We start from the raw sequence: 12,668 nt of genomic DNA, 5'->3' as shown, positions 1-12,668 counted from the left end.
ATTGATCCATCCACACTAATAGGCTTGGCATGTGAAATGTCATATTCCTCTGATGTGTCATTTGACTCCAATTATAAAATGTTCAAAAATCAATCTGGTGAAGTATTTTCTCGTTATGTTGGAACTAACTACAGGAGTGGACCTCCCGTGAGGAAAATTTGGGTTCCCAAAAGTTGCTTGAAAAATCTTCAAGTTAATGTCCTCAGGACACCACGAGTGAAGAACCAAAACCCCATATCAAATTCCTCATGTGGACCAAAGTAGTCACGAGGATCAAACTCCTTAAATGGTCAAAATTATGCTCGTACTCGCACTAATGCTTCTGATATGTAGGAAACTACAAGGGACATGAATATGAGCATTATTCCTCAAATCATCATGTTCATAGGTCCTCAAAGAATTTCTCTGCCTATTCATTTGAGTACTCTAACCCCCCCCCCCCTACTGTGAAAAGAAGTGCATTGGCTTCAATGCCAACATTCTCATGTGCTGCTCGTAGGATGATGAACTCTTTGCCACCTTTCATATGTGGGTGGTGAAGAAATTGAACTAATCACTTCTGCAGGTCAGGTCTCCAGATGAAAGTCATCATCTGAAGAATTTGCTGGAGACTTGAGGAAATTTCTTGTTCGGACACACGCTAAAATATGATGAAATGATCTAACATTTCACACGTCCTCAAACTTACTTTTTGTGATGAAATTCAAGTATGATGAAATTGATGTCATATTCTTCAAATATAAAGCATATGAGATGGTAAGCTGTACTAATTCATCTCTAGGATGACGAACCCAAGAACACAGAGTGGGTTCCTGATAGTGGATGTACAAATCACATGACTGGTGATAAAAGCTTATTGATGAATATCCCACCGACTCCATCACCACTGAAGCAAATCACTTACGCTGATAAAGGTAAAAGTAAGGTATTGAGACATGATAAAGTGGCTATCTCTAAGGATCGGCACATGGACAAAGTCATGCTTGTCGAATCCCTTGGGTTTAACCTCATGCCAGTCTGAATGCTTTCTGATCTTGATATGATTGTCATCTTTGGAAAATATAGATGTGTAGTCATCATGGAATCTGACAAATCCAAAGTCTTCGAAGGCTTTAGGAGAGGAGACTTGTGCATTGTTGACTTCTCTACAGGTCCTCAACCAGCCACATGTTTACTAGCAAAAATCTCGGGAGGCTGGCTATGGCATCGACAACTTGGTCATACAGGCATGAGGAATTTGCACACACTGGCTAAGAAGAAGCATGTCATTGGCATCGAATCCATCAAATTCCTCAAGGACCATCTCTGCGGTGCTTGTGAATCTGGAAAATTGACCAGATCGAAACACCCCTTGAAGACTATCATGAATAATACTCGTCTGTTGAATTGCTTCACATGGATCTGTTTGGACCTACTCATTATGCTACTCTAACCAATGTAGCATCTCTATATGGATTTGTCATCGTTGATGACTATTCTCGCCATATTTGGGTACACATCATTTCTTACAAAAATTAAGTCTAGGAAGTCTTCAAACGATTTTTCTCAGGGGCCTCAATAAACTTCGACGTCAAGATCAAACACATCAGGACTGATAATGGGACAGAATTCAAAAGTACTGGTCTTGATGATTATCTTGATGAACTTGGTATTAATCACAAATTGTCTACTCCTTATACTCCTCAACAGAATGGCATCGTTGAACGCAAGAACAGGACTCAGGTTGAAATGGCAAGGACAATGCTTGAAGAATATCAGACTCCTCGTCGCTTTTGGCCTGAAGCAATCAACACTGCTTGCCACATCATCAATAGGGTATATCTTGACAAATTCCTCAAGAAAACCTCATACGAACTCCTCACAGACAAGAAACCCAATGTAAGTTATTTCAAAGTCTTTGGTGCAAGATGCTGGATTAGAGATCCTCTCCATAGCTGAAAGTTTGCACCTAAAGCACATGAGGGTTTTATGCTTGGTTACGGAAAGGATTCGCACACCTACATAGTCTTCAACACCTATCATAGCAAGGTTATTGAAATTGTAGATGTGCGGTTCGATGAAACTAATGGCTTGCAAAGAGAGTAACTGACTCCTATGCCAGATAAATTGACTCCTGAGGAATATATTAAGCACAAGGCTACTGAAGACATCATTCCTACTGAGGAACAACCCCTTGTTGAAGAAATCGTCCCCAAAACTGATGAAATTCAAGCAGGTGAACCTAAGAAAAATGCTACAGATCAAATTCCTCAACCCAACCAAAGCCTTCAACTAGCTCATCCATGGATAGGAAATGAAATGGAACTTGACAAAATCATCGATGACATCAATGCGCCAGGTCCTCTCACTCGCTCAAAAGCTTCACATTTAGTTAACTTTTGTGGGCATTCCTCTATTGTGTGTATCACGGAACCCTCAAAAGTTGTTGAAGCCTTCGTGGAACCTGAGTGGATTCAAGACATCCAAGGTGAACTTCTTCAGTTCAAGCTAAATGACGTATGGGAACTCGTCAAAAGACCAGATCCTCGCAAGCACAATATCATCGGCACCAAGTGGATCTACCAAAACAAGCAAGATGAGGATGGTTAGGTTCTGAGGAACAAGGCACAGCTCATAGCCCAAAGCTACACACCGGTTAAAGGAGTTGACTTTGATGAAACTTTTGGACCTCCTGCTAGACTTGAAGATATTCGAATATTGCTTGCTCATGCTAACGATCACAATATTACTCTATATCAAATGGATGTGAAAAGTGCATTCCTCAATGGTAAGCTTGAAGAAGAAGTATATATTTCTCAGCCCCCAGGTTTTGAAGATCCGAAGCATCCTGACAAATTCTTCAGACTCAAAAAGGCACTCTATAGCCTCAAGCAAGCCCCTCGGGCGTGGTATGATACATCAAATTCTTCAACATATTATGTGATGATCTTCATTGACTATATATTATATAATGAGCTTTCAATCTCCTCAACATCATTCACTTATTGCTAAATCTTCAGTTTGGTTTTTCTTCTAAGTGAAAGTGATCGGACCCCACTCTCCTCTATGCTAAGCTCAACCAAGTCTATTCTCAAATCTCCATATGCGTTCTATTTCGCACTTGTTGATCGGACCCCACTCTCGTCTATGCTAAGCTCAACCAAGTCTATTCTCAAATCTTCATATGTGTTCTATTTGAAACTTGTTCAAAGTCCTCACTGAGTCCTTGTCAGCTGATGACTTTGCAACAAAATACTCAAAATTCAAAAAAAAATTGTTACCATTGTAACTGCACCCACTTCTCGCGATAGGATAATCATGATCTTCACTATCTCCACCACTTCTTATGTGGGTAGCACGTCTCATGCGGAGATGAAAGGACAGGGGTAGTTCCTCCGAAGAATTCGCTTCGGACCGTTTTCACCTGAGCTATAAATAGCCCCTTACCCCCTCCAGTCAAAAACTCTTCTCTCCCTCTTCTCTTCTCCGCTCAAGGTAAAAATCTAGCGCCACTGCTAGCATCCTCGTCGCCGCTGAGGAACATCTTCACTGCCTCGACCTCGATGTCGTCCGACTCACGCCGATTGCGGATCATCTTCCTCCGCCGCCGCCATAGCTGACTTCAATCGCCAAGTTAGGGCACTGAAGATCTGAACTGAAGAACTTCTATTTTTACTTCCCAGTTCATCGTGTTCTTCATACATGCTAATTAACATCCTATTTTATTGTCCATGTTGATCCATTTATTCTCTTTAGATTCGTGAAGTCAGTTTTTCCTCAGAAAATCTTTCAACTGTGCACACCCATGTTTAGAAAACTTGGGTGAATTTCACTAAGCCCTTAAATTCTTCACGAGATTTCTCAGTTGAGTAAATTTTTGAATCTGTTCAACTCTGAAACCCAAGATCAGAATGCTTAGTCAAATTCCTCAACACACTGGTCAAGTTCCTCAACATATGTCATTTTTCAATTTCCTCAAATCTGAGAAAGCATACGACCTCTCCAAACTCTTCGCACCTATACTCTGTTCACATATACAAAATGTCAGCTGATGAATCACGAGGTTCTCATCAACTTAACTCATTTGCAGCATTTATTGAAGAAACATTACCCGTGTCCTCAGATTCCTCAAGAATACAAAAACCTCCGCAAAAACCTCAGCTGAAGAAAATGGAGGAAGACAGAAAACAGAAGGGTGGCAAGAAACTTGAATAGAACACTGCATTTTAAATCCTAGAGGATGTATGTGGTGATTACTGCATGACACATGAAGAAATTCATCGGAAATAAACCACTTCAAAACGTAAGATCATGCTTCAAAAGATTGAACGGAGATGGGCAAAGGAGTGGAAAGAATAAAGGTATGTCACTCCAAAGTATGTCAAGAAGTTTGCCCTCAAACCTCCCTGCAAAAGATTGCCTCAGGGATACCAACAAACTGCACATCCCTCCACCGTAGCCACAATTGAAGACTATCTTGAGGAAAAAGACAAGTATTTGTCTAAGCTGCACAAAAAGGCAAAAGTGGTTGTAACAATGTTCAATGAGGATTTTGCTGCTACAGCTGCTGCTGAGGCTTCTTCTACAAAACAACCTCCGGAGAAGGTCTTGATGAAGAAACCAGGTCTCAAATCAAAACTCTCAATAGCATTAGTAAAAGAGAAAAATCCTCAGAAAGAAGCAACAACGGGTGCCAAGTCCTCAACTGCAGCAAAGTCTTCACCTTCCCTGCAGTCACATCTCACGCATCATCAAACAGGAAATCCAAATTCCTCAGTATCATCTGCCTCAGACTCAGCTCTCAAATTCTCACCTGGCATACTGAAGACAAGGATGATTGTTGGAAGAGGAACAAGGACCAGCCCAAGAAATGTTGTCAACATCCCTTCTGAACCAGAAGGAAGTGAAGAATATCATGATAAAACTCTTCAAGTCATCATCAAGAACAAACAAGAAAGGATGGCACAAGCTACTGGCAACACCATTCCCCTCGCACTGGATCCAAAAGTAGTGCTGAACTTCATCGATCTTTGGTATGAGGACCCAAACACACCAATAGATGATTTGAAACTTCCACTTGGACTCACTCACATGGTTACTTGATTCATCAATGAAGCAAAGTGGAAGGATCAGCAAGCCAAACAAGCTCAGGCTACAAAGGTGAAAAAGGAGAAGTATTTGAAACAAAACATGCTTAACCTAACGCCTGAGAAACTTGTTTCTACTCAAGAAGAGATGAAAACCCTCACTGACAAATACACAAGTCTTCATGCGGACCGGAAGGGTGTCAAAGTGAGGTTTCTCAAGGTCGGAGCTGAAGTAATTGATGAATACAACAGCAGGGATGCAGCCAAAAAGCAACCAACAAATCATGATTCCAGCTACACTGTACAACTAGCTGACTCTGATCACGATGAAGAATCGGTTGCTGATGAAACTACACAGAATATTCCTGCTAAAGAATCTACCAGGCCAGTAACTGCTCATGCAAGGCGTGATGAAAAAGCTCCTTCACCAGTGTCTTCAAAGGTTAAGAAAGTGACACTTCCATCTCCATCAGACGTGAAGAAAACAAAAGCTACTGAGAAGGAAACAAAGAAGAGAAAGGCATCAACTCTGACAAAGTATTCACAGGAAAAATGCCAGAAGACTCGGTCTAGTTCATCATCCGCTCCAATTGATGCAACTCCTCTCAGCGTTGCACCGTCATACATGCTTGTTCCATTCAGTGAAGAGCATATCATTAAACAACAGGATGAGGAAATGAATGAAAATCACTTTTTTGCATCCACACCAATAGATGAGGAAATTCAAGCTGATCAAATTTCTCAAGTCTCAACACCTCCTTCTCAAAACCCAGAAATGGTTGCGGAAGAAAAAAGAGGTTGATGAAGACATTGGCAACATCACACCTATTATCCATGATGAGTTTTGGGGAAAAGATAATCCAAACTCACCAATGAATTCACAAATTCCTCAAACTACTGCATCTCCTTCAGCAATAGAAATTATGACTGGCTCTGAATAAATGAGCTCACGTGTGAAATCAGCACTAGACCAAGAATCACCTACATCAGCTAAAGAAACTGAAAAGGAAACTGTTGTGCTAAAACTGCATCTGCTCCTTCGGCACAACAAATTCCTCAAACTAAAGACCAAGATCCTGATGAAAATGCCTCAGCACAGGCTAAAGATACAACTGATGAAACTGCAATTGTGGTGGCCAAGAATCCTCAAGATGATGAAATTCAACATCAAAATCTTCAACCAAAGCCTCATCAGCCCTACTCGAAGAGGCCAAAGTTTCTGAAGGCCGACTTCTGTGATGAACATCACTTCTTTACTGAAGAAAATCCTTATGATAAGCTCCGTATTAGGCACAGAAAGTTCTGGACTAGAACTCAACTCAATTGCTATGATGTTCTGCTTTGTGGGAAAAGCGAGATATTTCATCACAAGCAAATTCTTCATTGTGATATGGACGAAATTCCTTGCTTCACCCCAATACTGAGTGTTCTTTATTGAGCAGGGCTACTACCACTCTGCACAAATATCGGTGGCTGAAGAACATATATGATTCTTCAGTTCTATGCCACACTGCATATCTCATGTGACCCTAAAATCATCAACTCTTGTGTCTTAGGATGGATGAATTCTATCATCATTGCACAACTAATTTAAATCATGCACAACCCCAGTATTGGCCAAGTAATTGTTGCACACCTTTACTTTCTCAAACCTTTTCAACTCTCATGCAATACATAAGCGTGAGCCATGGTTATAGCACTATAAATGGTGTGGAATGTCGTGGAGGTTGCAAGACAAAAAAGGAGAAGATAGTCACATTAACTAGGCATATCAATGAGCTGGGGATATGCTCATCAATAGATATCAATGCGAATGAGTAGGGATTGCCATACAAATGATGCACTAGAGCTACGAGTAAGTGAAAGCTCTTAAAGAAAACTAGTGGGTGTGCGTCCAACTTGCTTGCTCACGAAGACCTAAGGCAATTTTGAGGAAGCCTATCATTGGAACATACAAGCCAAGTTATATAATGAAAATTTCCCACTAGCTATATGTTGGTGACAAAACGGGAGACTCTCAATCATGAAGATCATGGTGCTTAATATGCACAAGTGTGGAAAAAGTGGTGGCATTGTCCCTTCTCTATTTTACTCTCTCTCTTTTTTGGTGGGCTCTTTGGCCTCTCTATTTTTTGGTGGGCTTGTTTGGCCTCTTTTATTTCCTCACATGGGACAATGCTCCATTAATGATGATCATCACACTTTCAACTCAAAACTTAGAGCAACTATGACTCTATATGGAATGCCTTTGGTAGTGTACCGTGACAATGATCTAGCATGGCATAGACATCAACGGAAACATCACGCTAGATATCTTACGGTCATGCAATGGCAATGTAGACGTAGTGGCACATGTCATGGTGGTAGTTTCAAGGCAATATATCTCGGAATGACTTTGAAAAAGCCATAGTAGTTAGGTATGGTGGCTGTTTTGAGCGAGGCTAATGGTGGGTTTTGTGCACCGGCGAAAGTTGCACGACACTAAGAAGATAGTGATGGTGGAAGGCGAAAGTGCATCTAAACCATGGACTCAACATTAGTCATGAAGAACTCATATACTTGTTGCAAAAGTTTTATTAGTAATCGAAACAAAGCATTCAATGCATACTCCTAGGGGAAGGGTTGGTAGGTATAAACCATCGCGCGATCCTGACCGCCACGCAAAGGATGACAATCAATATACTAATCATGCTCAGATTTCATCACATAGCGGTTCACCATACGTGCATGCTACGGGAATCACTAACTTCAACACAAGTATTTCTAGATCCACAACACATTACTAGCATGACTTCAATATTACCAAAACCACAACTCAAAACTAATTGAGATGAATCAAACTTCTCTAACTATTCAATGCACATGAAGGTGCAAGTTTTCGTATCCCTTTGGATAACTACCCCTTTTGAGACTACTTTGAAAGCATAGATCAACTACCAAGCCACGCACTGCTGTGCTCTAAAAGATAAAAGTGAAGAACATAGAGAAAAAGTATCTACCTCAAAAGATATATGTGAAGCACATGTGAGATGAATTGTCTACCAAAAGATATAAGTGAAGCTCGACAAAATCACGGTGAGTGCATGTCTCTCTCTCTAGGTGTGCAGCAAGGATGATTGTGACACAACAATAAAAGACTCCTACGATACAAGATGCTCCAAGCAAAAACACATAACATGTGGTGAATAAAAATATAGCCCCAAGTAACGTTACCGATGGATTGAAGACGAGAGAGGGGATGCCTTCCCGGGGCATCCCCAAGCTTAGGCTTTTACGGCATCCTTGAATCTCTTGGGGTGCCTTGGGCATCCCCAAGTTTGAGCTCTTGCCACTCTTTATCTCTTTGTCCATAAGAACTTCACCCAAAACTTGAAAACTTCACAACACGAAATTTAAAAAAAAACTCGTGATAACATTAGTATGAGAAAGCAAACCACCACTTCCTTAGGTACTGTAGCAAACTTAATTTCTACTTGTGCTAATGTTGTGTTACTGTATATTCAATCTTCCATGGCTAATACCCCCCGATACTATCCATAGTTTCATCAAAATAAGCAACCAACACAACAAAAACAGAATTTGTTAACAGCAGACTAGTCTGTAGCAATCTGTATATTGCTATAGTCTGAAGAATTTGCGTAGCGATCAGCAGCAAAACGAATCAGCTCAAAAGATCTTACAGAAAAAAATGAAAATTCTTTTCGTGAGCAGAAAGTTTCTGTCTTTTCCAGCATGACCAAACGATCATCCCCAAGACTAATCATAACGGTTTTGCTTGGCACAATCGCAAAAAGAAACACAAAAAACACAATCATAACAGAATTATGAAAGTGTGGAAAACACAAAACAGAAAGGAAAAGGATATATTCGTTGGGTTGCCTCCCAACAAGAGCTTTTGTTTAATGCCCTTAGCTATGCAAAAAGGTGATGGAATCACGTATAGTCATCTTTGGTGCTCAAACCATAGGTAGCCCTCATCATAGATTCATAAGGCAATCTTATTTTATTTCTAGGGAAGTGCCCCATGCCCTTCTTTAAAGGAAATTGAAATCTAATATTCCCTTCCTTCATATCTATGATAGAACCAATAGTCCTTAGGAAAGCTCTACCAAGAATAATGGGACATGAAGGATTGCAATCTATGTCAAGTACAATGAAATCCACGGGTACATAGTTCTTATTTGCAATAATAAGAACATCATCGATCCTTCCCATGGGTTTCTTGACAGTACAATCCGCAAGATGCAAATTAAGAGAACACTCTTCAATCTCATGAAAACCAAGAATATCACATAAAGACTTTGGAATCGCGGAAACACTAGCACCCAAATCACACAAAGCATTGCACTCATAGTTTTTTATCTTGATTTTGATAGTAGGTTCCCACTCATCATGAAGTTTTCTTGGTATAGATACTTCTAGTTTGAGCTTCTCTTCAAGAGATTTCATCATAGCATCTACGATCCGTGCGGTAAAGGCTTTTCTTTGGCTATAAGCATGTGGAGAGTTTGCAATGGATTGCATCAACGAAATGCATTCAAACAAGGAGCAATTATCATAATTGAATTCCTTGAAATCCAAAGTGGGAGTTTCATTACTACCCAAAATTTTGACTTCTTCTACTCCACTCTCCACACCTTTATCATCAAGATAGGTGGACTCCGAATCATTGGGGCGTTTTTCAACCAAAGTGGATTCATATCCAGCCCCTACATAAATAGGTTTGACACGCGAAAACAAAGATTCAAGAGGAGACACACCAAGCACTTTAAGATCTTCGTGATTTGCATCACTAGAACACACCCTTTTAAACCATTCATGCCTAGCGCGAATTTGGGCGGTTCTTTCTTTGCTCTCATTCATGGAGACATGCATAGCTCTCAAAGTTTCATCCAAGTTGACCTTGGGACGAGCGCATCTAACTTTCAAAGCATCAATATCACAAGACATCCTATCAACGCTCTTAGCCAAATCGTCTATTTTGAGTAGTTTTTCCTCTATGGACGCATTGAAAATCTTTTGAGAGTTGATGAACTCTTTGATATTACTCTCTAAATCAGAGGGTAATTTTTTGTGATTTCCATAAGTGTTATTGTAGGAATTGCCATAATTGTTAGAGGAGTTACTAGGAAAAGGCCTAGGAACATAGTTTCCTCTAAAAGCATTGTTGTTGCCAAAATTGTTCCTACCAACAAAATTCACGTCCAAACTAGCGTTGCTACTCTCAATCAAAGAAGATAGTGGCATGTCATTAGGATCTACAGTAGCATTTCTACTAGCAACCAAATTCATCAACTCGTCCATCTTAGCAGTAAGCGAGTTAATCTCTTCTATAGCGTGCACCTTTTTACTAGCAGGCGACCTTTCATTATGCCACTAAGAGTAATTGGTCATGATATTGTCTAGGAGTTTTGTAGCCTCTCCTAACGTGATTTTCATGAATGTTCCACCTGAGGCGGAGTCCAAGATATTGCGAGAAGCAAAATTCAAGCCAACGTAAAAGATTTGTATAATCATCCACAAACTCAAGCCATGAGCGGGACAATTTCTAATCATAAGCTTCATCCTCTCCCAAGATTGTGCAACGTGTTCATGATCAAGTTGCTTGAAATTCATGATATCGTAACGTAAGGAGATGATCTTAGCCAGCGGAAAATACTTGGATGTGTAAGCATCTTTGCACTTATCCCAAGAATCGATACTATTTTTAGGCAAAGAAGAAAACCAAGTTTTTGCGCGATCTCGCAACAAGAAAGGAAAAGTTTCAACTTAATCACGTCATTATCCACATCTCTTTTCTTTTGCATATCACAAAGCTCAATAAAGGTATTGAGATGGGATGCGGCATCTTTACTAGGAAGGCCAGAGAATTGCTCTTTCATAACAAGATTCAGCAAAGCTGCGTTGATTTCATACGATTCCGCACTAGTGGCGGGAGCAATCGGAGTACTAATAAAATCATTATTATTATTGCTCAAGAAGTCGCAAAGTTTGGTGTTTTCAGCCATGATGACTTCAACAAACAAAAAAGCACACAAGTAAGCAAGAAAACCGGCAAAGGGAAACGACAAAGGCAAAAGAAAATGGCGAACGAGAAAGGCAAATGAAAGCGGCAAATGTGAAGTGGGGGAGAGGAAAACGAGAGGCAACTGGCAACAAAAGTAAATGCAAGAGATGAGTTTGTGAGACCTACTTGGATAGACCTTGATATCTCCTCCCCGGCAACGGTGCCAGAAATACTTCTGATGTCAGCTGTGCTTCCCTAGCAACGGCGCCAGGAATAGTCGTGACGACGGCACCAGGAATCCTTCTGCTGCGGCTACGCCTTAAGGGACTTCCTAGGCAAATATGCAAAGGATTTCCCCCGTGGCCGTGGAACCTTGCGTTGGTGTTCCCTCGAAGCGTAAATGGTGATGTAGCACAGCGGTGGTAAGTATTTCCCTCAGTTTGAGAACCAAGGTATCAATCCAGTGGAGGAGAATCACAAGATCCTGCACAAACACAAAAGCTTGCTCCCAACGCTATGAAGGGGTTGTCAATATCTTATAGATTGTTCGCCAAGTGAGAACTGAAAGTAACAAAGTAACAAAGAAAAGTAAATGCGGAGGTGTAAACGATGGTTGTGAATAGACCCGGGGGCCGTAGTGTTTACTAGTGGCTTCTCTCATGAAAGCAAGTAGACGGTGGGTGAACAAATTACTATCGAGAAATTGATAGAACCGCGCAAAGTCATGACGATATCTATGGCAATGATTATATCTATATGCATCACGTCCAAAACAAGTAGACCGATACTTTCTGCATCTACTACTATTACTCCACACATCGACCGCTATCCAGCATGCATCTAGTGTATTAAGTCCAAAAGAACAAAGTAACGCCTTAAGCAAGATGGCACGATGTAGATGGACAATCTCATATCAACGACAGTGCCCATCTTGTTACCCTTGATGGCAACTACTTAATGTGTGCCTTGCTGCCCCTACTGTGACTGGGAAAGGTCCCCACATGGTAGAATCCAAAACCAAGCACTTCCCCCATGGCAAGAATCGTAGATCTAGTTGGCCAAAAAAAAACAAGACTCGGAGAGACTTACAAGGATATCAAATCACGCATATAAGAAATCAGCAAAGACTCAAATATATATCATAGATAATCTGATCACAAATCCACAATTCATCAGATCTCGAAAAACACACTGCCAAAGAAGATTGCATCGGATAGATCTCGACGAAGATCATGGAGAACTTTGTATTGAAGATCAAAGAGAGAGAAGAAGCCATCAAGCTACTAACTACGGACCCGTAGGTCCGAAGTGAACTACTCATAAGTCATTGGAGGGGCGATGATGATGATGAAGAAGCCCTCCAATTCCAAAGTCCCCTCCGGCAGGGTGCCGGGAAGGGTCTCCAGATGAGATCTCGCGGAAACAGAAGCTTGCGGCGGCGGAAAAGTATTTTCGAGGCTCCCCTGATTTTTTTTGTATTTTAGGAAATATATAGGCCAAAGATCTATGTGAGGGGGCGGCCAGGGAGGCCACAAGCCCTGCCACCGCTGCCTCCCCCCTGGTGGCGGAGTGGGGGCTTGTGGGCTCCCAGGAGC

Source organism: Hordeum vulgare, chromosome 2H, assembly GCF_904849725.1.
Source record: "Hordeum vulgare subsp. vulgare chromosome 2H, MorexV3_pseudomolecules_assembly, whole genome shotgun sequence".
Taxonomy (NCBI): Eukaryota; Viridiplantae; Streptophyta; class Magnoliopsida; order Poales; family Poaceae; genus Hordeum; species Hordeum vulgare.
The sequence above is the reverse complement of the archived record's forward strand: the minus strand, read 5'-3'. Positions refer to the sequence as shown.